The sequence below is a fragment of the Hyperolius riggenbachi genome, chromosome 3 (assembly GCF_040937935.1).
Source record: "Hyperolius riggenbachi isolate aHypRig1 chromosome 3, aHypRig1.pri, whole genome shotgun sequence".
NCBI classification, from domain to species: Eukaryota; Metazoa; Chordata; class Amphibia; order Anura; family Hyperoliidae; genus Hyperolius; species Hyperolius riggenbachi.
Window position 1 is genome coordinate 100,605,716 of NC_090648.1, and position 26,966 is coordinate 100,632,681.

The 26,966-nt window shown below is 43.6% G+C and overlaps 1 protein-coding gene across 1 annotated transcript in view; it reads right to left on the bottom strand.

The window, feature by feature from the left end:
* Positions 1-24,706, bottom strand: part of DMTN (dematin actin binding protein) — a 123,792-nt gene extending 99,086 nt beyond the window's left edge. Inside the window, exon 1 of the mRNA XM_068274702.1 lies at positions 24,601-24,706. The gene's annotated coding sequence lies outside the window, so the exon portion shown is untranslated. The remainder of the gene's footprint in view (positions 1-24,600) is intronic.
* Between the last annotated feature and the right edge of the window lie 2,260 nt (positions 24,707-26,966).

Consider the following 26,966-nt stretch of genomic DNA (forward strand, 5'->3'; position numbering starts at 1 on the left):
CGACATATCTCGTTGGTCGGTCGTTTTAATGATCGTTCGTGCACTTTTTACGAACGATCGTCGGGCAATGCGGTCAGTAACGATCGTTTTAAACGACTATAGTCGCATGTCTGTACGCACCCTAACTCTCTGACATGGCAAAGAGGGACACACTTAAGTGCAAAAATATTTAGGCAAAGACCAGCCAAGACATGACAACCCCCCACCCCACTGCTAACACACCATTACATATAAGTCGATTTCTCACACTTCCACAGATACTGCAATGGGGTCATAAAGTTATATTAGAAAAACACTGCTCTTTCAGCTAAGCAATAATTTAGAGGCTGTAAAGTGTTGTTAAATAATACAAAGCCAAAAAGTTATTTGTAAGCCCTCAAAGAGAGACTCCTGCGAAGCAAGCATGTACAGGCAGGCATGGCGCAACTACAAGTCATGCCCCCCTCCCAATGTTCACACGCCTCCCCTTGGTGCCCATCACAGCCTGGGGTCCCATCTCACAAGGGTCATAAAACAAGCGGGGCCAACATAATCTTCACACCCATAACAAAAACCGCCATTAAAACACCTGATCTGAAATATACAGTATTTCCCTGTATAGGAGTAAGGGAAGGTTAGTAGTTAGGGGCCCCCACAGCTCGGGGCCCCCCTGTCACCGTAGGTGCTGCTCCCCTGCTACACCAGGTTTGGATGAAGAATAAATATGGGACATTTATGCCAACAATGTCATATCACATTATACAGATCATCCTAAACACACAGCAATGCCAGTTTGTACTTTCCATTCCTTGCAGCACACTTCCCATGCACACTGCACATGTCTGATATTACTCTGACATGATCTGCTGTGGACTCAATACAATAATACAATGTATCACATATAAGACTTTCATGCACATCCATCCTGCTGTTCTATTTTAGGGCTCTTTCACATTAGGGCAGATTTTCTGCGTTTCAACGCAAAGGATAAAGTTTGCGTTACCCAAGGTGAAATGAAAGTCCATAGACTTTCATTTTAGCTTTCACATATAACGCAGCCTTTTTGTGCGTTGCGTTCCACTGCACCCAGGCGCAGTTTTTTGGCCAACGCTAGCTTTATGCGTTACAATGTTAGTCAATGTAAAACGCACACTATGCGCGTTTTTAATCCGTTAACGCAGGCAATCAGTCCCAGAATGCAACAGAGGAACAATGTAGAAAGTTGACAACTAAAAGAAAAAAAAATTACCTGCGTTTTTCTATGTGCAGTAACGCATTGAAAACGGATTAAAAACGCACACTCACTGCAGTGCAACGCATATCAAAACGCAGTAAAAGGCATACAACAAAACGTATGCTTTGAGCGTTCTCCAACGCAAGCTCTGATGTGAAAGAGCCCTTGGACTGTGTTCTCGCATGGCCTCCTCCTATTCCAGTAACAATAGCTCTGCTGCTCCCCCTCCTCCATGCACACACACCCACCCACAGTGCTGCCACCTCTCTCTCCCCATGTGGCCTCCCCAGAGACCCCACAGCAATATAAGGCACCTTCGTGAAGTTGTTGGATGTCTGGTGCAGGTGCAGCCTGGTCTCCTCTGTGCTCGCAGCTCTCCAGGCAGTCTTACATTGCCCCTCCCTGCACTCTGAGGAAGAAGCAGCAGCAGCAGCAGTACCCAGCTGTGCTGACCAGGGAGGGGATGCACAAGCAGCGCAGGGTGTCTCTTCAGATTAGAGGGTAGGGGAGACGGACAGTGATCCAGCCATGGGCAGCGGTGTATGGGGGGGAGGAAAGTGCAACAGATGGGAGAGTGTTGGAGGAATGGATGGAGAGAAAGCAGTAGAGGTCAGCAGCATAGAGTATAGGAAAGAATAGAGATAACAGAGAGGGAGGGGTGCAGCACGCCAGAGGAGACAACCTTGGCACTATTCAGGAAGGGAATGATGAAACAGATATGTACTAATGGGACAAACTACATCTCTATGGGCAGACACTGATATTGTCATGTAAGCGAGGTTTCACCGCTCTTTAGACCATTAACCACAAAAGGCGTGGAGTGCAGGGTGGGATCCTGATAAATGTGGGCTGCAGTTTTAGCAGAAAGGTGGTTTTGGCCGCCCATTTGATCTCTGATTAATCTGTCCCTGCATGCCATGTTGTCAGGATGCCACCTGTGCTTTGTGCAACTGCAACGTCACATGTGGTTGCCAGAAAAAGAAACTATTTCTTAGGATTTAGCTTCAGTCTTTATCTGTGCCAGCCGCATCCTATTACACTATGTCATGCTGCTGGGTGTTCTACGGTGTCTTTCCTTTATATATATATATATATACTGTATGTATATATATATATATATATATATATATATATATATATATATATATATATATATATATATATATATTGGGTGAATATGATGGATGGATGTCTTTTCTCAACCAAACTATGTTACTATGTTTCTAAGTTTCTTTATCAATAATTATTTTTGCTATATACATAGAAAGTAATATCATACAGTAGAATCCTGGTTATCCAGAACTCAAGTAACCAGCACAAATCACCAGCAGTACTCATAGGTCGCAAAGGCCATGGCCTAGGGCACCATGAAAGCAAGGGGCGGGTTGTGGGGAACAGGGAGGCAGTAGCAGTAAGCCTGTTCAACATTCGCCTGGCTACACAGAGTTTTCACATAGCGGTGGGTGGCTCACGAGATGCAGGGGCAGTGAACAGGCATTTACAGTGATCTCTGAGCTCCCTGTCATTCACTGAATGTGCCAGTTGCCAAAGAGCTTACAATCTAATCCCTGCCATCATGTCATTAACTGTCCTCAGAAGAGTTTTTAATGTAATCCCTGCCATCATGTCATTAACTGTCCTCAGAAGAGTTTTTAATGTAATCCCTGCCATGACTTCACTAACTGTCCTCAGACAAGCTTACAATCTAATACCTGCCATGTTGGGGGGAGGAGGGGGTTAGGGTGCTGCCAGTACGGAGGCAACTGGTGATAGTGGCCTTGGGTGGTAAAAAGTACAAATGCGGCCCTGCATAGTGGTGAAGGCCAACTTCTTGGGCTGGGTGCTGTGCTTAAAGACTAGGGTTCCACAGCTCTCCCAAGTTTTATAGACTTTTACTTACTGCATTTTAACATTTAATACAGAGTTGATAGAATCCATTTATAGTAAACTCCAAGGGCCCAGAAAAGGTAGTTTACTCTATCAGAAGTTTACTATATCAGAATTGGTCATATATCGTATATTTATACAGACACAGTTGCTGGGACCTGAGGATTGGAGTTTACTATATCCAGACGTTTACTATATCAGAGTTTACTATAACGAGATTCTACTGTATGTATATACAGTAGGTTATAGTACTGTACATTGAATCTAAAGCAACCAAAAGGCACAGTTAGCCAATCCCCATCAGTGCCGGATGAATACATGAAAAAGGCGCCTGGAAAAGAGGACTCGGGAATGCCGCTAGTAAAATATTGCCACAGTTAGCGATATTATACTGCAGGATTTCAATAGTAAAATATTGGTAAAATCAGAAATCTCCCTCTCCCGATGCCTAACCCTAAGAACCCACTGATGGTGCCTAATCCTAAGGCCCCCTGGTGGTGCCTAACCGTAACCAGGTGCCTAACCCTAATGCTGGGGATACACGGTACGTTTCTGTACCGTGTATCGACCAGCTGATAATATTCAGGTGGCCCGATCAAGCCACTCGACCCCCGCCGGCAGACAATGGCAGGAAATCGAGCAGCTAAGGAGCACCAGTGGGGACGAGCAATAATCGATTCGCACACGCGGACGAGCAGGGACGCGGCTGGGGTCGATCCGGTGGCTAATCAGCCGCCGGATCGACCCGTGTATTCCCAGCATAAGACTCTACCTGGTGGCGCCTAATCCTAAGACCCTCCCTGGTGGTGCCTAAAACCAAGAACCCCCCCTGGCCCCCTGGTGCCTAACCCTAATTCCCCGGGACACCTAAACCTACCCCCCTCATAAACGTTAACCTCCCCCCACCGCAAAGCCCGCCGAATACCCAGCCCCGGCCACAAACAAGGTATGAATAGGCTTATGATACACTGTCCTTAGGCAGGTTGGGTATGAAGTAGGCATCTGGGATCTCAACTCATTATGCACGATAAACTAAAAAAAATATTAGTGAAACTGTCTCAGGATTATGAATGTCTCAAAAAAAAAAAAAAAAAAAGGACCAGGATCACAGAAGGGCATACCACGGGCTCTGCCCCACAAACACAGCATCAGCACTGCAGATTGTCCACCTGCACGGCACAGAGCCCATTATGCTTATATACGTTTTAAATTTCCAACATACATTTGAATAATAGTGATAATAAGGGGAAAAAAAGAAGAGAAGAAAAAGGAAAGAAGAATAGTCTGATGGGGTAGAGCCAAACCGGGAACCGGGGTCAGCCAAGGACGGGTAAGCAACGCCGAGGGGCCACAAATATTATGGGATAAAACAGGAAGTAAAGTTGGCAAGTGATCTTGACCATCCAATCATAGACATACAAATGTGGCTAGCAGTGGCGTAGCTAAGGCGCTATGGGCCCCGGTGCCAGTTTTACATGGGGCCCCCCAAGCACTCTATACATAACAATTGATACGGCGCACGAAAACCTGTCAAAAACAACCACAGTGTCAGAGGTGCAAGAAAGGGGATGGGGAACAGTTTGTTAATGATTACTACTATTCAGAGCATCTATAGAAGTGATTATTACCAGCACAGGACCAATAGAGAGCTAATATTGTGCTTAGGGAGGGCCCCGATGCGGTGGCTACCTCTGCACCCTCTATTGCTACGCCACTGGTGGCTAGGAAGGACAATACAGTCTGTATACAGTATTATTTATAAGTCTGTGATTGGTTGGTTAAAATCACGTACCACTTCTACTTGCTTATTACACATGATCTTACCGCAGGCTCTACTTTACAGTAAGAAATAACAGGCGGGAAGCACAGAACAGTTGTAAGAGCTATTTTCACACTTGCCGTCTCTGATCCCCCCACCCTCATGACAGTCATGTGCTTCCACCTCTGCCGCTTGTAATGCAGGGTTGCTGGGAAATGTAACCTGTAGCAGGAATGACTTTTGGTAAGCACATTTGGCCTATGAAAAGTATTCTGTGCACCACTTTTTGGTTTAGTTGGGCATTTTTTAAAGAGCATTGTAATAAGAGCAATAGAAGATAATACACATTCAGGTGCAAATCGGGGCCAAAAATTAGGTACATGTATTTTCTTGTAAAATATAATGGGTTGGGGCAAACATATCATGCTATTCCAATAAACAAAGCTAAAACAACCTACAAAGAAATAAGCAGTAACAGGTGGACTAGGGCTATCTCTACACAAGACAAGACACAGAACATTTATATCACGCTTTTCTCCTAGCAGACTCAAAGCCAGGGCCGTTTCTTGCCCCGTTCAGCCGGTTCTGCTGAACGGGGCGCCGATGAGAGTGACTGATTGGGGGGCGCCAGGCAGAAGGATGTCATGTGACGTCACGGCTAGGAGCCAGTGACGCGCGGACACAGTGCAGTGAGAAGCAGGAGGAGCTGTGCACCAGCGCGATCACCGGCTTCCTAGATACTTCTGGGCGCTCTCCCCCTGTGGCCGCTGCTCTCTCCCTCCCTCTAGCCGCCGGCGCCGCCGCGTCAGACCTCGATCAGGCGGCGACCAGTAGTGTGGGCGCTAGGACCTAGCACGCCGCACTGATATGCGGAAGTGACATCACTTCCGCATATAGAGCGTGTGTGTCCGGCGCCCTCTTACTGGTCGGGTCGCCCGCTGATCAAGGTCTGACGCTGCTGCAAGGTGAGGAGGTGGCGGCGGTGGCGGCTAGAGGGGGGGTCCCCTTTCACTCACTCACTCACTCACTCGGGTCCCTATACCCCTGGCTCCATATACTGGGCACATATACCCCCTGGCTCCATATAATGTCTGGGCACATATACCCCCTGGCTCCATATACTGGGCACATATACCCCCTGGCGCCATATACTGGGCACATATACCTCTGGCTCCATATACTGGGCACATATACCTCTGGCTCCATATACTGGGCACATATACCCCCTGGCTCCATATACTGGGCACATATACCCCCTGGCTCCATATACTGGGCACATATACCCCCTGGCTCCATATACTAGGCACATATACCCCTGCCTACATATACTGGGCACATATACCCCCTGGCTCCATATACTGGGCACATATACCTCTGGCTCCATATACTGGGCACATATACCCCCTGGCTCCATATACTGGGCACATATACCCCCTGGCTCCATATACTGGGCACATATACCCCTGGCTTCATATACTGGGCACATATACCCCTGGCTCCATATACTGGACACATATACCCCCTGGCTCCATATACTGGGCACATATACCCCCTGGCTCCATATACTGTCTGGGCACATATACCCCCTGGCGCCATATACTGGCCACATATACCTCTGGCTACATATACTGGGCACATATACCCCCTGGCTCCATATACTGGGCACATATACCCCCTGGCTCCATATACTGGGCACATATACCCCCTGGCGCCATATACTGGGAACATATACCTCTGGCTCCATATACTGGGCACATATACCCTCTGGCTCCATATACTGGGCACATATACCCCCTGGCTCCATATACTGGGCACATATACCCCCTGGCTCCATATACTGGGCACATATACCCCCTGGCTCCATATACTTGGCACATATACCCCCTGGCTCCATATACTGGGCACATATACCTCTGGCTACATATACTGGGCACATATACCTCTGGCTACATATACTGTGCACATATATCCCTGGCTACATATACTGGGGACACTGGCTGTTTGTCATTATGTGCATTTACTGGTGAAAAGCGGTCTCTTGTTAAGTGCATTTACTGGTGAAAAGCGGGCTCTTGTTAAGTGCATTTACTGGTGAAAAGCAGTCTCTTGTTAAGTGCATTTACTGGTGAAAAGCGGTCTCTTGTTAAGTGCATTTACTGGTGAAAAGCGGTCTCTTGTTAAGTACATTTACTGGTGAAAAGCGGTCTCTTGTTAAGTGCATTTACTGGTGAAAAGCGGTCTCTTGTTATGTGCATTTACTGGTGAAAAGCTGTCTCTTATGTGCATTTACTGGTGAAAAGCGGCCTCTTATGTGCATTTACTGGTGAAAAGCGGTCTCTTATGTGCATTTACTGGTGAAAAAAACTGTCTCTTATGTGCATTTACTGGTGAAACGCTGTCTCTTATGTGCATTTAGTGGAGAAATTTTGTCAGTAAAAATCTTTTGTCAGTATTTTTTTAGGTATTTGTCAGTAAAAAATAATGTGAAAGGTTGGCAACACTGGCAGGCTGCGCGGCGCAACGGGAAAGATACAGGCAGCCCACCTCACGCTTGGGCTTGGCGGGGGGAGGAGCCGACAGCGAGCGAGAGTAGGGTGGCCGCAGGCAGCCATAAATACGCAGTGTGTGACTGCGTCGCACTCACAGAGCCTCTCAGCCTGAGTCAGTCCAGAGACTAGCAGACTCGCAGGCAGCCAAAGCCAGCCAGGAGCAAGCCCATGGAAGAGGGGTAGTAAAAATAAATAAATAAATAAATAAAAATGGTGAGTTGGTTTCAAGAAGCCTTTTGACATGATTTCACTTAGCAGCTTTGATTTTGGGGAAAAGGGGGGGGGGGGGGCGTTTGACTCTCGAACTGGGTGAAATTTAGCCTAGAAACTGCCCTGAACTGACTGCATCATAGGTAATTTTTACCAGGAAATATAATCAGTTAGCAATAATAGCTGCTGATAGGCATCAGACTCCACAAACATAATGCATTGCATCCATGTGCGATGGCGATTTGATGGCATGTGTGATGGGAGTCATATATTCCATTTGGTAGACAAACTTAGGCTCATTAAACCATTTAAAATATTTGGAACATGAGTAGACCTGATCCCCTTGGGTGACATCGCTGGGCCGGGCTGCACACATGCGTGCCAGCTGAGTAGCTGATGACACGCTGTGTTGCTATGCGAGGGGGCAGGAGCAAATGGCGCATGCGTGAAGCCATGCGGCTGGGAAGCACCATGAACAATGGGATGGGCGGGGGGATCGGGGTCGCTGGGGTTGAGTAGATCTGTACTGCGGAACGCTCGTGGGTTTGGGGCCACTGGCTTGCACACACACGCCTGATTATCCGCTGAGGCGGAAATTATCAGCCGCCTTAAGCTAGCCCTGTGTATGGGCCTTTAGGCCTCTTTCCCACCAGGACGTTGCGTTTTAGGGAACGTTATGGTCACATAACGTGCCCCTAACGCAACGCCTGGTGGTGTTGGAGGTGGACGCCAGAGTGAGCCGCGTTGTGCGGCTGTTGGTGCGCCTTTTTTGTCTCACACCTTGCGGGGACCACGTGATCGGAACACTCCGCATCACGTGGTCCCGCCAGCCAATCAGCGGCCGCTCCAGGAAGAAAACACAGCAGAAGTGATGGGAAGTCCGGCTCTTTTCAATGAATTGTTTCAATGAATCGAGCCAAAGTTCCCATCACTACACGGCAGTGCAGTGAATATTAATTAGCCATGTGGCTAACAATAGCGGACTCTCCCCTCTTCCTCTCCTCCTCAGAATAAAAAAAAACCCACAATACTGAGCATGTGCAAACAGTCTATGAACGCACAGCATGCTGCACTTTTAAATAATGTGCAGCGTTACAATGTAAAGCAACGTGGGCACTGTGAACAGCCCATTGATTTTTCATTACTGTGAGTTAGGCTGCGTTACAGGCTGCACATACAGCCTTAGGGCCTGTTTCCACTACACGCAGATTCTGCATGCAGAAAACTGACTCCAATGAATGTCTATGGGCCTGTTTCCACTGAACGCGATTTTTCTGATGCAGATTTCCCACAGGCATTCATTGGAGTCAGTTTTCTGCATGCAGAATCTGCGTGTAGTGGAAACAAGCCCTTAGAGGTAGAGGATCAGCAGGACAGCCATGTAATGTGCATTGTTTAAAACAAAATAAATATGGCAGCCTCCATATCCTTCACAGTTTAGGTTTGCTTTAAGCTTTTTGGGACAAGACTGATTTGATTGTATAAAAATACTTTAGGCAAAGCTTCATCATTTGATGAAACCACATAAATCATTGATAATGAAAGTGAACAGTGGGAATTGCACTGACAAGACACTGTAGATCTACAAGTATTGCAGTGCTGTATGAGGCACACACTCACATTTACAGAACATCCAAATATATCAGCCTGGCTTCAGGATTTTTATATCTTTCCAGTCACAGCCTGGATTAAATAGCATCAAATTCCTACACAGGGCGAGGATCCGCTGCCCTACCCAGCACACAGAGCGTCAGCTCACTGGGTCAGGACCTTCCACCCAGCCCTGGTGGTGGTGTGCGCTCTGCTGTAAACATCCTGTGGAGATGCTGTAAACATCCTGTGGAGATTACAAAGCACAGCATGAGGTGTATTGTGCAGAGCCCCTCATTAGCTACAGCCCCAGTTCATTCATGTATTATGAATGCATTTTATTTATACCTCTTGTAGAAAAATGATTCATTCATTTATTGGGGGGATTTAAAAATGTTTGCGTTGGCCACACATCTCAGCAGCAATCACTTCAAGAAAAACTTTAGCGAAAAGGGGAGAAAAAGAAATGAATACACTGCAAAGTGAGAAGTTAAGAAATAGAAGAGAGATCAAGAAATGTTTGATATTCACCATGTAATTTGCTGATATTGTTTGATCCACAATCAGTCTGCACTTAATCATCATTACTAGTGGCAGATAAGAAAGAAACTAGACAGCACCAACTTGCCACTATCTATAACCACACGCCCAAACATTGTGATAGGTTAAAAGGTTGTTTTTTTTATAGATATACATGTGAGGGAGATAATGGTTTCCCGCAATGCAACAAATTTCACAGACAGGAAACTGTCAGGACCTAGGTCATGGCATCACACTGTGGGAGGGGTTTCACCACAATATCAGCCATACAATCCCCCCCTGATGATCTGTTCGAGAAAAGGTAAAGATTTCTCATGAGAAAGGGGGTATCAGCTACTTATTGGGATAAAGTTCAATCCTTGGTTACAAGTAGACTGTAGTAAATGAATCAGGAGACCCACTTTTACATGAATGGTTTCAGCATCAGAAACACTTCCTATACAGTATCTCACAAAGAGTACACCTCTCATGCGACATTTACAGAAATTCGACTATTTTAGAGTGTTTCCGATTGAGCCCCAGTTGCTGCTAATTAACACTAGTGTGATTAGCATTGGCCAAATTGTCCATTGACTGCAGGTGCCAAATTGTCCATTTACTGTTTCCCCTCTCACATTTTTGTGAATATTTTATTATATATTTTCATGGGGACACACTGAAGATATGACACTTTGATACAATGTAAAGTAATTAAAGTATAACTGTGTAAATTTGCTGTCCCATCAAAATAACTCAACACACATCCATTAATGTCTAAACCACTGGCAACAAAAGTGAGTACACCCTCTGGAGTGGAGATTGGCAAAACGCTGCCCAATTAGGCATTTTTCCTCCCCAGGGTCATGTTACTTGTTAGGGTTAAAATGCCTCAGGTGTGAATGGGGAGCAGGTGTGTGAAATGTGGTGTTATCACTCTCATACTCTCTCACTGGTCACTGGCAGAGAACTCTGTGAGGATGTCAAAAAAGAAGTGTTGCTCTACATAAAGATGGCCCAGGCTATACAAAGATTGCCAACACCCTTCTGTACTCACTTTTGTGAGATATTCTATCTATATACTGCTGTATATTGGTATGTAACCCCGCTGTCCCAGTGATGTTTACCCTAGGCTGTTTATTATGCAGAATTCTTCTCCCAATGCACTCTGAGTGGGAGACCAGGTATTTTTTTTCTGCTGGCTTCCACACCATAAACAAACATTCCGCAGTAATGTACAGCAGTAAAAATGTTGCCACCTGTGATGAATTTCAGAATGTAAATAAGGGCTCCGGCAGAAAAAAAGCTGAGCCCAATCTGGTCCGTGCTACTGCGCAGATGCGAGCTGTCTGCACCGGCGCTGTAGCACAGACCCGATCAGGTGCGCCGTTTTGCCGTTTTGCGAAGCGCGTTGCCAGTGCAATGGAATTCTATTAATGCGTGAATTTGTCTTCGTTGAGGTAGGCCACCTCACTTTTTTCATTTTATTTGATTTTAACGCATTTTATCTGCTCTGGGCGCCTCTTCCCCCTTTACCTTGTGCCACTGGAACCTGCTACTGCGCAGGCCCAGTGTGGCGATGCTTCTGGGAACTCATCCCTGGATCAGCCTGGCTGAGGAGGATGGAGGAAGCCTCTTTAGGATCTAGAGACTTTCCCCTCCTGAGGTAAGTCTGCAAAATAGGCTGCAGCAAAGATAACAGGTTTGCTTTAAAAAGAAACCATAACCAAGGATTGAACTTCATCCCAACCAGTAGATGATACCCTCTTTCCCATGAGAAATCTTTACATTTTCTCAAACGCATCGTCAGGGGGCACTGTATGGCTGATATTGTGGTGAAACCCCTCCCACAGTGTGATGTCAGGACCATGGTACTGACACCACACTGTGGGAGCCTTGTTGCATTGTGGGAAAATAACAGCTGCCAAAAAGGCATCATCTCTTTCCACAGACATCACCTGCCAGCAGTAAAGATGTCGCCATGTGATAAATGTCAGAATGTAAATCAAGGAGAGGAAATATTTTACAATAAGCAAACACTGACTAAATAATTTATAACTAATTATTGTAAAAATTAAGCACTCATGGGGCCATATGCAATTAACTTTTTCTCCTGAGTTATCTCCTAGGAGATCATTTTAATCTACTCTTTAAAATAACTTCTCAGCATGTTACAATTGAAAAAGTATACAAAGGTTGTTGAAAAAGTACTATCAAATTCATTTTGAATATTTGTTTGCTTGCTGGTGGCTTAAACGGCGTTTTATGACAATTTCTGAAAATCTCAGGAGACAATTTTTCATCTTCTCTAAAAAATAACTTTTCAGCATTTTGCAACAGAAAAATTACCAAAAAGTAGTTAAACTATCAAATTATGTTGAGTATTTTCTTGTTTACAGGGAGTTTAAAAGGCATTTTTTGATTTTTTTTTTGTGTGAAAATAGCACCTAGGAGAAAACTCAAGAGGAAAAGTTGCATATGGGCCTTTTAGTCGTCTGGTATAAGGACCCTTTTAGCCTTTAGGCTCATACACACATCAGACTATAGTCTTTGGAAAATGAAAGATCACAGACCAATCTTACCACCCTTCATGTAGTATGGGAGCCATACTCTACACAGTCTTTTCTATGGAGCTGAACTCCACATCAGATAGAAATCTTTGCAAGATGCTGCACACACAGATGCTGTACACATGCAAAAGATCAGTATCTGCAAAAGATCTGTTCCTGCCAAATACCCATTCCTGCAAATTGCAATGATAGTCTATGAGATCTGCAGATCATCATACACACATGATTTAACTGACATTCATCTGCAGTCAGATCAGATCCACCAGGATGGATTTTCAGATCTGCGGATGATTGCTTGATCTGCAGATGAATGCCGGTTAAATCATGTGTGTATGATGATCTGCAGATCTCATAGACTATCATTGCAATTTGCAGGAACGGATTTCTGGCAGGAACAGATCTTTTGCAGATACTGATCTTTTGTGTCTGTACAGCATCTGTGTGTGCAGCATCTTGCAAAGATTTTTTTCTGATGTGGAGTTCAGCTCCATAGAAAAGACTGTGTAGGTATGGCTCTCATACTACATGAAGGGTGGTAAGATTGGTCTGTGATCTTTCAGTTTCCAAAGACTATAGTCTGATGTGTGTATGAGCCTTTTGTGTTGTTATTATTGTAAATGGACCATTTGATGTAGCGCTGGATGCATTTTTCCAGATGGCGGACGCTTTGGGCCATTTGCAATTCACTTTTTCCTTGGTGATATTTTCACACCTTGTTGTAAATAAAAAGCAAACTCAAAATAATTTTGACAAAACTTTTTTACGTAATTTTTCCATTGCAACGTGCTAAAAAGCTATTTTAAATCAAAGATGAAACATTATCTCCTAGGTGAAAACTCAGGAGAAAAAGTGAGTTGCACATGGCTCTTTGTCATTCCTTTATACACAGCACTTTGTATGAACGATATTTTGATAAATATGGCTCACTAATATACAACAGCACCTGGGATACCATACATTGTTTTGTTATGGTTTTTACAAGTTCAGCAGAGCTCAAATCAACTTGGCTACACTTGAAAGCAGAGGAAGCTGACCCTTGAAATGGCCACAATGCCTTCCCCTCTGGCCAATAAAGGCAAATGTTTTGTGGCCACAGCTTGTAAAACATGGCTTAGCAGCAGCACAATAGTGCAAGCAGAACCTTTATAGTTGATGCTGAATTTTTCCCTTGCTTTGACCCTGAGGCCATGTGAACACTATTTGCAGTCATTTTATTGATCAATGATCTCTTGTTTCAGATAGAAAAGAACATAAGGAGTCAAAAGAACAGTCTGCGGTTCACACCCTTAAATAGGCTTTTCTAGGCTAGATATATTTGTGTACCAACTTACACATTTTTATTATTACAGTAGCTATCTGGAGCAGCCTCATCAGCTCTTTAATGCAGTGTCTGCTTTATTCCTCACCAACTTAAAAAAAAACCTAACCAACTTAAAAATCACGGTAAATTCGCTTTCCAAAACTAAAAATGTAAACAGGTAGATTTGCGCCCACTCAATATAAAATGAATTCAATTGGCTGCAGTCAGTGATAAATGGGGTTACTCACACCCCCACTATTCAAGCATTCATAAAGTTTTAAGAATCACTCATGCGCCTATATATACCATCACATATACAATTTTATTCAATTCATAAATTCAAATTCATATATATATTACACTAATGTGCAAGCATACACTAGCCAACTTTCTCAGTCCCACCTCCCTATGGTAAGCATTCTGGCACACGCCACAACATATACCTATAGATTGATTCGCTGAGTAAACTTCGTTTTCTAGCATAAAATTGCACCAATTCCTATAGCACCTTTCCAATGTTTAAAAGTGTTTTTGCACCTTTAAAATGGCAATAATAGCCTTTTTTGTTCAAAAAAATAAATAAAAAATAATGGATGTATATGAAATTGTATGTCTAAAGCTTTGCAAGACGAGATCCAAGCTATTTAACATGAACTGTTTCCTGTTGGATTTATTAATTATACCTTTGTGAGCTCACAGGACGTTATTTTTATTTTTTTTATTTTTGAACAAAAAAGGCTATTATTGCCATTTTAAAGGTGCAAAAACACTTTCAAACATTGGAAAGGTGCTATAGGGATTGGTGCAATTTTATGCTAGAAAACGAAGATCGCTTTCCAAAATGCCAGTGATTTTGCTATCGGTCTGCGATTCCCAGTGTGAACTGGGCCTTAGATGGTACTGAATCCATCAAAGATGTCAAACTGCACAAATCGGTGTATAGAAAGGCCATAGACAGTTGCAGCAATATCCACACCAGGTGAATTATTATACACAGCCAGACCACCAACCATCAGCGGTTATGTCCTAAGCCAAAATATAGGAACTTCTAGTAAAAAGGTGAAAAGGCCAGGGACACCGAAACCAACATACATGCAGCATTAAAGAAAACCTAAAACTTAAAGGGATACTGTAGGGGGCTCGGGGGAAAATGAGCTGAACTTACCCGGGGCTTCTAATGGTCCCTCGCAGACATCCTGTGTTGGCGCAGCCACTCCCCAATGCTCCGGCCCCGCCTCCGGTTCACTTCTGGAATTTCTGACTTTAAAGTCAGAAAACCACTGCGCCTGCGTTGCCGTGTCCTCGCTCCCGCTGATGTCACCAGGAGTGTACTGCGCAGACACAGACCATACTGGGCCTGCGCTGTGCGCTCTTGATGACATCAGCGGGATCGAGGACACGGCAACGCAGGCGCAGTGGTTTTCTGACTTTAAAGTCAGAAATTCCAGAAGTGAACCGGAGGCGGGGCCGGAGCATCGGTGAGCGGCTGCGCGGGCACAGGATGTCTGCGGGGGACCATTAGAAGCCCCGGGTAAGTTCAGCTCATTTTCCCCCGACCCCCCTACAGTATCCCTTTAATGCGAGTCCAAAGCAAATTTTTAGAAAAACAGATACTTACCTAAGCCTTCCCATTCCTCTCCTATAGAGCCTTCCCATTACTCCCCTCATTCCAGCGATGGCTCCCTCGATGGGTCGGAGACTGATCTGTGCTGCTGCGGGAAGCTTCGGAAGTCTTTGGGAGCCTGAGCATGCTCTCTCGTGCACTCTTGCACGCTCGCCCATGCATAGTACGGAGCCGCTTGTCTTCAGGAGCACCCGAGCTCCAGAAGACTTCCGAGGCCTCCTGCGGCAGAAGATTTGAATGGGGGAGCCAGCCCTGGAACGAGGGGACCATGAGAGGAACAGGATGGCTCTATAGGACCCAGTTACTTCTCTATCCATAGGTATTTGTTTGTTTTAATTCACTTCAGATTCTCTTTAAAAAAAAAGTTTAATACTTACATCAGTAGGGGGACTACTCCATCTAGAGGCTTTTCCGAAGTCCATGATGACCCCTCTGCAGCCGGCCACGAGCCTCTCACTCTTCTCTTCGGGGCCACACTGCACAGGCACACGGATGTCCACACCTGGCCAGTAGCACGGAGCTGCTTGTGCATGGTGAAGAAAGCTGTGCATGAGCGTCTTCCTGATGCTGCGTGTGCTGGACTGTGTGGCTGCACAATGTGGCCACACTCATACACGGAAAGAACCGCAGCCTCAAGCAATCTTTGACTTTAACTCCGAAGATTGCAAAAAGGGTCCCAGTGCAGGAACGGAGGGGCTTTAGACGACCGGGGAAGCCTCTGGACCATCCAAAAACATTCTCCTTCTGAGGTTAGTATCTAACTTTTTTTATTGTGACTTCAGGTTTATTTTAAGAACCCAGAGAGAAAAACATATGCAATATAAGAACCAAACAAGTACATGCATACCAGCAGTAGCCAGTCCGGTACTGAAAGGTGTACAGAAAAGACATCAGGACAGAAGATAACACGTCAAAGAAATGTTTCCAGAGCCCCTTTTTCTGGCCTTCAGACCACCACTACAATACAGTATTTACAAATACATACCTCTTGGTGCCCCATTTAATATCTTTCCCCACAACCTTCATGAACTCTTCATTTGTGCTCGTTTGTGCTGATCCTACATTCCCACATTAAGTGACGAAGCTGCCGCTTTATATTTGGATGTTTATGTGCTACAAATTCCTGAACTCTCATCTATGACCTGCACAGTATTGTCTGTTTAAACAGTGATGTGTTGCAGCCCAGTCCTGCTACTCACAATATGGTGAAAAGCCGAAACTGGAAAAAAGGGCGCAGGAGCCATTCCAGAAAAAAGGCGCCACCATAGGCATCTAATATAAAAACATCATAGACAAGATAAAAAATAGTATGGTTCACCCATAATAGATCAGAACGCTACAATTTCCAACAGACAAACAGCGGTTTTTGTTTTTAACCAAATATCTTTTGATGTGAAGTGGAAGTCCGTTTTTTGTACCTATATGCCTTGCCCGCGATTTGGAGAGACTATAAAGGAAGAATAAATAAGAAGAACAAATAATCAATCTAATGTAAAAGCCGTGATTTGCGGCAAAGGGCAGAAATGTGGGCGCATTTCGGCTCCTGCTATCGGCGGAGCGCCCGCTATCGAATGCCACAATTAGTATATCTGCAAGCCCCCGGTGCCCACGATGGTATCGGGCGCCAAAATGTACTGTCACTGCAGCTAATCAGGTGCTGAAATGTACCTTGCTTGCCACATACCGTGGCTTTGTGGCAGAGCGCAATTTAGGTCCCGGGGTAGGGTTAGGCACCACCAAGGGGGTCTTAGGGTTGGCCACCAGGGGGGGGGGGAGAGGGGGGGGGTGTTTTAGAGTTAAGCACCACCAGAGGGGTCTTAGGGTTAAGCATGGGGGGGTCTTAGGGTAAGGCACCACCAGAGGAAGTCCTACAGTTAGGTACCACTAAGGGGGGTTATAGTTAGGCATCGGTAGAGGGAGGGTTCTGTGTGAGAATTACGTTAAGTTTAACCATAGTTAAATAGCTGTAAACATTACTGATATATATATATATATATATATATATATATATATATATATATATTTTTTTTTTTTTGCCGCATCAGGGCTTCATCAGGGCCTTCCCAGTGTTGGGAGCGGTTTGCATCACGGTTTGCACTAATTCTATATAAGTATTTATTATTCTATGTTATTAAATGTACGATAACATTAAACATACACAAACAAGAACCCAGAAGCCCCCCCCCCCCCCCCCTTCCGGAAACAAACTAGCCGCAACATTACTGATATTTTCCTATCAGAATCCAGCTGTAGAATATCGCTAATTGTAGCAATCCCTGCACCATTTTTTCCAGGTGCCTTTTTTTTCATGTAAGCAGGAAAAGCTTATACAGGTTTTGTTAGTGCCAATAAAAAAACTATGCCATAACATACTCAATCTCTTTCATTCCACTATAAGTTGCTACATTAAGAAGTTGCTACAGCTAGAATATAGCTAGAGGCACGGGATTACAGGACAAGTTTTGTTCCTCTGATTTTGTCAGTGGAAGTGAGAAGAAGCAGAACAGGAGGCAAGTGCTCTCCCTGGTGCTGAATGAGCACTTCCTTTGTAAACACAAATTTGGCCCTGAAAAGTAAGTTTTTGTTTAAAAGAAATAGCAACACCTCCAAAACGCTATTAGCCCTGCCTGGAGCTCCAGACTTGGAAACCGGTATCCTTATATCAAAGTGCCACCAGGGTTAAAGCAGACCTGAACTCAGAACTTCCTCTCTGCTCTAAGAGTAGACTGTTGTACCAGATCTCCCCCATCTACAGTATATGTGCCTCCCCCAGGCAGTACAGATTGTTGGCCTTGCCTCTTCTCTCCATTGCCTGTGTCCCATGACAAACACTAGAGGCCAAACACTAGAGGTATACACAGTCAGGTAAGGTAAGTACCACCGGGCCTCTAGTGCTTTTAGCCAATACATCATAAGCAAGTATGCAGATCAGGTGCTCTGACTGAAGTCTAACTAGATGTGTGTGCAACAGGCATTGTTTAAAAGTAAATAAATATGGCATCCCCCATATCCCTCTCACATCCTTTTACTATAGGGATGTAAACACTAAGCATCACCCACTGAATAAAAAAAAAACACTATTAGCTGGTGACTTTCTGAGGACGATATTTCACTTTCATTTTTTATTTTTGTTTTATCGTTAACCTTACAGTCTCTTTGTTCATTTGGTTGCATTATTTATTGACGTCAGTTAGGCTAAGAAAGGCTATATTACTCCAGGAAACAGGAAAATGCTATTAATTAAGCTGTGGACCATAAGTGATCCCGCGTGTGTATAAGTGACCTCATGGACCATAAGAGTGTACAAATAGTGACATACTGTGTTTGGATGGGACCAATTCCCAAAAGAGCACTGAATCTTGTCTTCTGGAAACCGGAAGGGCTCTGGTCCCATTTGTGTGTAATTCTCTATGGCTGTGGATGCTGATGCTGGCCCTCAAGGCTCTGTGCTGTTTAAGGTATCAGAAGAACAATCTCAAAATCCTCTTGCTTGGAAATATGAGCTCTTGGCCTGATTGGTTATGTCAGTTTATACAGTGGAAACACAACTGCTAGGAAGCATTATGATTTTGCTGGATCACACTGGGAGGATAGTGAAGGGGTTGAAAGCAGAATTGCCTGCCAGTGAGATAATTACACAGGCAGACAGACAGGTCTGTATTCATAGTGCACAAATAGTCCAGCTACCAGTGGCATGTCAGTAGGGGATGCAGAGGGGGGACTCACCTGGGCTCTCATTTACCTGCTGTATTAGCTGTTCTTTGATGCTATGCTGGTAATGATCTCCTCTGATTGTGCTTTGAATAGTGGTAATCATTAACAATCAGTTCCCATCCCCCTGCTTACATCGATCACACTGCCGCTTGACTTGAGAGCAAGTTTTAGTGCAGTGTTGTGGAGGGGCCCAGTTTAATGCTAGGTACACACCATACAATTACCTGCCAGATCGATCATTTCCAATATGTCCGATCTGAATTTCGATCGATTTTTCGATTTTCCGATCGTTTTTTAATTGTGTTTTTGATCGTTTTTTCGAGTGATTTTCTTTCAGCTCTAAGAAAATCGATCAAAAAACTATTTAAAAAACAATCGAAAAATCAAAAAATTTATCGAAATTCAGATCGGACATGTTGGAAATAATCGATCTGGCAGGTAGATCTGCTAGAAAATTGTATGGTGTGTACCTAGCATAAAATCCACATCGGGGCCCATGGCTCTATAGCTGTGCCACTACCAACAGCACAGAACAGCCAGCATATTTAGTTGAGAGCCCTTCTCACTCTACTCTCTGCAGTCTTCTCTTATTTTCTCCCCCGCCTGCTGATAGGACAGTGCAAGTCAGCAGATAAGAGGCCTGTTTATATAAGTAGGGAGAAATACGTTTTTTTCCCTCATTTTTTCCCCTTAATTTTTTTCAAAATCTTTTCACAGTTTCACCAAAGTACTGTCATTTTTCATACTGTACGGTTTGTGGGATCCAAAGTCACTAGCGGTCGTTATTATAAGTTTAATTCTTGTTAAGTGCTTTTCTGAAGTCTTAAAACAGATCCGAGATGAAAAAAGTAACTTGTCTATATTTCTTATCTAAAGTTTAGATGGTTTACACAGAAAATTTAGCTGCAAACAGCTTCAACAGTGTATGATTATTTCTTCCTGTGATACAATGAGGGAAGCCATGTTCTGTTTGTCACATTACACACAGACAAGCTGATCTGCATCTCCAGCCCTCAGCCTGTGAAAACTTCACTGCCCTCTCCTCCTACCTCCTCCCCTCTTCCTCTCAAATATTTGGCTTTTAAGCCCTTGCTACATGGCTCTTAGGCCTGGGGCACACTGAGTGGATTTGGATGCGATCCGTCGGCCGCATCCGCCTGCAAATCCGGTTGGCTAATGTATTTTAATGGGCTAGTGCACACCGGCGGTTTAAGGTTTTTAGCAAACCGCAAACGTGCCTCCTGCTGCACGTTTGCGGTTTGCTAAAAACCTCAAACCGCCGGTGTGCACTAGCCCATTGAAATACAATAGCCAAGCGGTTTCACTGGCTGATGCGGACGGCGGATCGCATACAAAATCCGCTCGGTGTGCACCCGGCCAAATATCGGCTCTCTGCTCCCAAAACCGCTAGCGTTTTGACAATCTGCTAGTGGTTTTGGTGTGCACTGGGCCTAAAGCTCAACACACACCATACAATCTTGGTTGTACAGATTTACCAAATCTATGTAGTATAAGGGCCAACAGATTGAAAATACCTTGAATGATTGATTGGATAAGCTCGTATACTACATGAAAGTGGTAAGATTGAACAACCAAGATTGTATGGTGTGTGTTGAGCCTTAGAGTGCCAAGGCACTCTGGAGAAGCTGTGGGCGAGGCTTGTTTAGTTTACAGGGAATTAGAGTATTTGGCTTGAGGAATGCCCTATAAACTATATATGAAAGGAACACAATTATGCAATGAGTCAAAGTTTATCTCAGATCCACTTTAAAGTGGACCCAAATTAAAAATACAAGATTTCGGGAATAAAATCTATTTTCTAAATTATAATAAATTATAATAATACATAGCAGCCTTTTTTCAGCTGCATGATGACAAATATAAACTATTTTACATTTATTGGAGGAACTCCTCCCTTCCTTTCATATTGCCGGGACAGAATCTGGCAAAATGCTGGAGTAGGTGGTGTCCGGCAATGGAGGAATTGCTAATGGCTGCCATCTGTGTAACCCTAGTTATGAAAAGAGAAGGGTGAAAAGCATGCACTGAAATGCTCATAGGCTTGAAGGAGTGTTTATTTATCTTTGTATGTGTCAGAGTGCTGCAACTAAATATTTTATATTACATGGTGGTAAAATTGGTCCGTGATTTACCAATCAAAATTGGATGTGTATGCACCCTTAAGCCTTGTACACCTTTTCAATTCTGATTGGCCAATCACTGACCAATTTTACCCCCTCCATGTAGTATGAGGGTTGACAGATATTGAATCATATGAGCAGATTGTGTAGATAATCCCTTATATTATACTGAGGTGGTAAAATTGGTCAGTGATTGGCTAATCATAATTGAAGGTGTGTACCAGGCTTAAGAATGAGATGAAACAATAGGTCAGTCATATAGTAACATGTAAATAGGTCAGTCGGCGAAAACACGTTCCCCAAAAAATTATTAAGCACAGCATAGACCCCAAATAACAGCTAGGCAGAATTTCTTCAAGATCACAAGATTAGGCAGGTTATTCTCCCAAACAACATAATGAAGCATCATATCCCAGTAAATGACCAGCACCCCAGAATAGACCACATATAATAGACAGCACCTTATGGCACACCCCAGAATCAGACAGCATCCTGTGATTCCCCAATTCTGGATCAAGACTCCTTGCTCTGTAAACTCCTGCTTATAGTCAACATGGTTAGGCTATGGCGACAGCACTAATGTTCTCCTATACCCCTTATCAGCCAGCATTTCTGACCTATGCACCCAATAAACTGGCAACCAGGTCACAAGCAATGCTGTGCCATACCCTAGATACACCTCTGCTGATCTACCATCAATATATAAGTGCATGACAAGATTGAGCATAGACTTCAAGTTATGCAACAAATGTATTTATGCTGGCCACACATACTTCAACTGTGATCGTTAAATGTCATTTTTAATTTGATAAAACACTCATATCTATTGTATTAATCAGTTTCAATGAATGGGAGAGACAGAAAATGCATATCACATTGAATTGATCAGATCATTATAAACCATTCAATTGATTACTTTAGATCCTTTTGCGATTGTTTTAAAGCCCTCACAATTTTTGTGCATATTATGTGGAATGTATCATAATTTGCAGCGCATCAACTTTTGTGCATTGCACATAAAGCATTTTTGTATTGCTAATTGTGTATTACCTGAGTAGCTGGGTTTACTAAACTGAGCTGCAGCGCTGGCCAGAAAGAGGTAATCTCTCAGTAGCAAAGAGAAAATGTGGGTGGGATCAAGTGATCAGTTCTTTTTGGGGAGTGATTGCTTTTTACACATTCTATATAGAGCACTTCTGCTACCCGTCTAAGGTCTTAAACACTGTATGGTTCAAGCGGAAACAAGATTTAATGCAACTCCAGCTTTCACTGCATGCCTGTGAGGGAAACACCAACCAGACAGAAAGCCACACCCTCCTAAGGGATATCATTAGCTGGTGCAACCCCTACTTTGCTTGCATGGCTGACTTGCCCAGTAGAAACTTCTCAGGAAAAGCTACATCAAATATGTAAGCTGTGTGAATAATGGCATAGCGACCCTATTCACCTTGACCAAAAATACAAAAAATCCAAGAGGGTAAACTAATTCTTTAGAACAGCTGATTTAAAGCGAATCTTAATTAAAAATACTTGCACTAGGAGACAGAAATGGAAAATAAGCTGATGAGATGAACAATTGTATCTAACCTTCTACTCCTAAAATTACTTTTTTTTAGACATCCCACAGTTTAAAGTTATGTTTAATAAGTTAAAAAAATAGATTTATTGTTTTGTGTCCCGTATCTCAGAGAGCAGAAATGTACCATTGACTTTTTTTTATCTATTCCCTGCTCTCAGAAGCCTTTCTCAGCAGGAAAGTGTTTTATGGCTGTAATACCTTATCGGTGAGGGATGTTACAGTCTGACTGGGTTCGACTGGAGACAAGCTGTCAGTTGCATAGCTGGATATGAACTCTTTCAGACACAAAAAGTATAAAAGGAACGCAGCATAGTTATTTATATGCTTGCCACAGTACATACACATGTCTATCTCATGTCACATGTCACTTAAGGTTCCCTTTAAGAAGATTACATAAAAATCGATGCATGCGTGGGCAGCATCTCAAGAAGGATGTCTGTGTTAGCGCTGTCAGTGAATCTATGAATGCATCTATAGATCTGTAGTTAACTGTCAACGTCCTAAATACATACTCTAAATATGTATAGTGTCTTACATCATCTGCCCATTGTCTCCCCCACCCTGCACACAATAAAGGCATTACTGTTTTGTGATACAGAGAGAATTCTATTTTACATCTAATGTGCCAAGTCACAGAAGACATGTGATACAGATCCCTTCCTCACCACGCTCATCAGTAATTATAATAAATACTACAAGTGCAAATGGTTATTCTGTATGTATAACATATATAAGTACATAGACAATGAATTCTGGCAGTAGCAATAGGGGATGCAGAGGTAGCGACCGCACCAGGGCCCCTAGATCAGAGGGGCCCAGCAAGGGCCCTCCTTCAACTGCTTTATTAGCTCTTTATTGGTGCTAATCTGGTAATGATCAGGCGATCATATGTGCTTAGTTGTAACCATAAATAGACTGTTCTACTCCCCAGTCTGCATCTCTCTGACACTGTCCTTTGCAGGTTTGCTCCTTATCAATTGTTATGTATAGAGGCCTTTAGGACCCAGGTTCTCAACATGTGGTACGCGTACCGCGGGGGGTACTTCTGATGGTTCCAGGGGGTACTCAGGCTTGATCTACTTAACCAAGAATAATAGATTGAGTTTTAGAAAATGACAAATCTTATTTAAACAACACCAAATTAGTATTTTAGCTAACCGAAAGCAATAGTAAATGCTTAGAAATTGTTAGACACTAATTATCATGTACTACGATTAAATATATATTTGTCAAGCGGTACTTGTGATAAGGATTACTATGCCAGGGGGTACGTGGTAAGTTCAGGGTTTTAAAAGGGGTTTATACCAATAAAATGTTGAGAAACACTGCTTTAGGAGGCCCCAATGTAAAACTAGCACTGGGGCCCAGAGCTCCTAAGCTATGCTACTGCACATAGGCATGCTGTACAAATATTAGAATTTACCAGCTGTTAAGATTCTGGGCACTCTGTGAACTATAAGTCTCAGCATGCCCTGCTAGCTGTGCTGGGACTTCATGTTTCATCATTTCCATCATTTCAGTTTATTCCTAACATTCATACTATCTGGGAAAAGCAGCAGGCACTAAAGTACAAACAGGTGTGGTATAACTGTGTTCACTTCATACATCCAGTCATCCGCTTAGAAATGCCTGTTTTTCAATTCCAGTAAAAATGATAAGATTCTAGACGTGATAGCGTGTTCATTACACTCCTGTCTGCTACACTTCTCATGTAGTGATCAGTGACTGCTATAGATTTCTTACATAGGTATACATTGAGTCATGATGCCACATAATCAGCAATAATTAATCATCTCTATCATAGGAATATATACTTGTCTATACCCACACTCATACAAATGATTGCTACAGATAAGGTGTGATGTATAAACATATATGATGCACAGGGATGTATACACACCCCTACACAGACACACACATATGCACAGAAATATATATATATACATACACAATGGTCAGGCCCAGCTCAGTGTTACGCAGTCACAAGATGCACAGTCACAGTTCCTCCTCCCTCCCCATGTTGGCCCTTTTACACTCCCTAAACTCTCCACATGCACTTCCCTGCTACCCTGCCCGCCCCCCTGAGCCTGTCAGCCCCCCTCCCCTCCCATTGTGGCATTACCGTAGGTTCCCGTCCAGTACAGACAGTGTCAGCATCATCTGCTGCTCCTGACTCCTGTAACTATAGCAACGGTTAATCCTCAGCATCACCAGGGAGATGACTGGTCCCCTCCCTGCCTGCAGAGCAGCAGCAGCCCCTCCCTGCAGCACTTCACCATTCCTTCTCCCAGCCAGCCAGCAAAGCATCACCAGGACATTTATCTCTACACAGCAATTGTTTCACCTTGCTTCCAACAGTCCTCTCCAGCTGTAAGGTATTATCCTCTCCAAAGTAATGCAAGGGGGAAGATACAGTTGCAGATTAATGTAATCGCTCCAAGTACAAACGCAGACAATCTGGTGCGGACAATGTATTGCCTTCCCTCCCGCAGCCTAATGGCAGGGCACAATAAAATGACCTTTCATTTCAGTAAATCATTCTTATGGTGCTACACCAACCCCCCACCCGGAGCCTCCTAAACAGCACAGCCTGCTCCAAGGCAAGAAGGATGCTTAACAGGTAAATAGTCACTCATTATCCCTGAATTGCTTGTCAGACACCCACATAGAGACCGCAATACACAAAAATAGATGATCCTAAATCACAGATTACTGTACTGTGCAGATGCAAGCATGAGGAGTGGCAGTATCTCATAATAGGATGCTGACAGTGACATAACTGACACATCAGTATGTTGTTACCAAGGTTATACTCAAATAAATTCACTTTCCAAATACTCTGCACTAGCAGTAAAACCGAAGTGCAAAACATTACTATACTTCAGTATTATTCTGGTCGCAGTATGCAACAGTCCCATCAGGATAGATAGATAGATAGATAGAAAGATAGATAGATAGATAGATAGATAGATAGATACCAATAACTGTATATGGACATCAGAGGTAAACCTATGGCCTGTATGTCTAAAGCCTGTTACACACCTTTAATTTAGATTTTTTTTAATGACTTGGCAATTTTACTACCTCCATCTAGTATGGAGCCAACAGATGTTGAATACTACGAACAAGTTGTGTAGGCAAGCTCTCATACTACATGGAGATGGAAAAAATGGTCAATGACTGGCCAATCAAAATTTAATATATGTGTACCAGGCTTTAAAGGGAAGCCGTGACCAAGAATTGAACTTCATCATAATCAGTAGCTGATACCCCCCTTCCCATGAGAAATCTATTCATTTTCTCAATCGGATCATCAGGGGAGTCTGTGTGGCTGATATTGTGGTGAAACCCCTCCCACAGTGTGATGTCAGCGCCTCACAGCACTGAGGTACTGACATCACACTGTGGGAGCCTTGTTGCTTTGTTGGAAACAACAGCTGTTTCCAACTGCCAAAAAGGCAAGCAGCATCTCCTTCCAGTGACATCACCTGCCAGCAGTAAAAATGTCATCGTGTGATAAATGTCTGGATGTAAATCAGGGACAGGAAAGATTTTACAATGGGCAAACACTGACTAAATCATTTATACATAATTATTGTAAAAATTAAGCACTTTTTAATTACATTATTTTCACTGGAGTTCCTCCTTAAAGTGACCCAGAGATGAATAAAGCTTCCGTTTTTTACTTACCCGGGGCTTTTTCCAGCCCCATAAACATGGCTGTGTCCCTAGCCGTCATCTTCCGCAGTTCTTCTTTCGCAATTAAACCCCGATACGCGGCTCAGTCAGACTCAGTCTGACGCAGAAGGTCCGCCGCTGACGTCACTGAGCCGCTTACCGGGGCTCACCGCCGCAGAACGGGACATCGTAGGAGGACGGTGAGGAACACAGCCATGCTTATGGGACTGGAAGAAGCCCCGGGCCAGTAAAAAAATGGAAGCTTTATTCATCTCTGGGTCACTTTAGGCTTTTAAATATCCAGTGATAGACCCACAGTCAAGGGGTGGAAACTTTTACTACTTAATAGAGGAGAGTGTTTAAAAAATGTAGGTCAGGTCAACTGGATCATCTCTGAAAGTGTGTGGCTTTAAATAGGAACTGTAGTGAAAATAACAGAATTCATAAATTGCTTATTGTTTACAGTATTCACCTATAGATTTGTAACTCAGAGTTCCTCTCCCTGATTTACATTCTAGAATTAATCACTGGTGGTCACATCTTTAGTTCTGCCAGGTGATCTTTACAGAATGGTCATATCTGAGAGTTCTATGTACATAGGGAGATATTGCTTGCTTGGCAGGTGGAAACAGCTGT